Genomic DNA, 1,890 nt, shown 5'->3' on the forward strand with positions numbered 1-1,890 from the left:
GGGAGGCGTAGAGCCCAAATTAATAAATTAAGCCTGGTAGGCAGAATCATAGAATGAATATCTTGCTGTCATCGTTGACAAATAAACTTCTAGTACCATACCCAATTGCTAGTATTTAATACCTATATAAAGATTTGTCCCAACAAAGTGATTATAAGCATGAGTGACGAACTAGACAGGTTGTTCAGGTGATAATCATCCTCTACTTATAATTGTAAAATTGTGAATTCAAATCATGAAAACAGTAAAAAATTATGAGAGTGAAGCCAAACGAGCTCATGAGTAGCGCCTTTTGATCATATTGTGTCAAGAAAATTTTCTAAAATGCCTTAGCGATTCATGAAGGGGTAATAAAACATGATGATTCATGGGGTACTTTATTACTTTACTATTTGGGCATGTTTATTAATATTGTTTGATGTCAAATACTTTGTTTTTATCATTTGTCAATATACAATGTATCATGATGCATGATGAGTAATGGTACTTGGAAAAAATTTAAAGAACACCAATTTTTGCTGAACAGCAAAGGCCGTTTATGGTACAATGAATTTTACCCTTGGTATTACACAAGGGTTGAACAATAACAAGTGCTAAATTCATACAGCTACATGAACAAACACTATATGCTCCAGTTTATAACATCACATCGCTATATATATATACGAACATAATAGTGTTAGGGTACGCGCTTTGTGCATATATCCATATCGATAAGTACATAAATATTAGTAGTATCAGACTATGTTTGAATCGTATAAATTTATAGAATAAAAATATTAAAAACTTTCCTGAAAATCTGTAAATACTATTCCAATTTAGCTAGCTTAATAAATGAAGAGATAATGTTCCACATAAGTTTTCAGATGTCTTATTGCGATTAATGTGGACTAAGGTTGGAATATATTTCAAAAATTATTATTATTATGAATTAATACTGAAAGAAAAATTAAATTACTTAGAAGTTTGGTCAAATAACACAAATTAAATCTCTTTAAAAATTACTTAGAGTGACGGTGCTGAAGTATATGACCAACTGTTGTTGAGCCAAAAGAGAGAGACAAATGTGATGCAGACTAACGACTTCGTTCATGTCATCACTTTTGGAATCTCCTCATTATTTTTGAAGGTTCGTGTCAGATTTCTTTATTTTTTTTCTAAAGTTAATTTATAATAACTTTAATCCAAAAAATAAAAAAATAATCTTTTAATTGTCATATTTTTTATTTCAGAGTTATCTATAATAAACTTTGATGATCCAAAAATGTAAAAAATCAACATCCGACCACAGTGGGAGTCGAACCCACGACCTTTTGATCCGAAGTCAAACGCGCTAATCCACTGCGCTATGCGGTCATTTTGGTACAATGATGATTCTGTCAACATAGATAAAAGAATAAGAAATGCCATCGGCTATATATTTTTATTTTCTATGAAGAGTGTCCAAACTTATGTTTTCTTTTTCCACCTAATGAAACGTATTTCAAGAATTTTCATGAAGAGTGTTCAAATTTACTATAGTAAATAACTATGTATGAATTCAATACTGCATTCCCCGCATACTTCTGCACCCAGTTACTATTGAGTTGCCGCTCACTTCATATTAAAGTCATGTGTTTTTTAATATTTATCATTTTTTTTTCTTATTTCCGATATCCCCCTCAATTTTTAAGAATCTCTAAAATTCTTTATTTCTTTGATGTATTTGAGCTACCTATTAATGTATCCGACTCAATATTTAATGTATTTGAGCTACATATTATGTATCAGGTTTATTTTATAATGTATATGAGCTAATTTTTAATGTATCCGAACTACATATTAGATATCCGAAGTAGTTTTTAATGTATATGAGCTACATATTATGTATCTCGTTATATTTTCTTAGCT

At 30.0% G+C, this 1,890-nt stretch overlaps 1 non-coding gene across 1 annotated transcript; it reads right to left on the reverse strand.

Annotated features, from left to right (window-relative positions):
- Nucleotides 1-1,282: 1,282 nt before the first annotated feature.
- Nucleotides 1,283-1,356, reverse strand: TRNAR-UCG. The gene has a single exon. It is a non-coding gene; the product is annotated as a tRNA-Arg (tRNA).
- Between the last annotated feature and the right edge of the window lie 534 nt (nt 1,357-1,890).

Source organism: Solanum pennellii, chromosome 6, assembly GCF_001406875.1.
Source record: "Solanum pennellii chromosome 6, SPENNV200".
Classification (NCBI taxonomy): Eukaryota; Viridiplantae; Streptophyta; class Magnoliopsida; order Solanales; family Solanaceae; genus Solanum; species Solanum pennellii.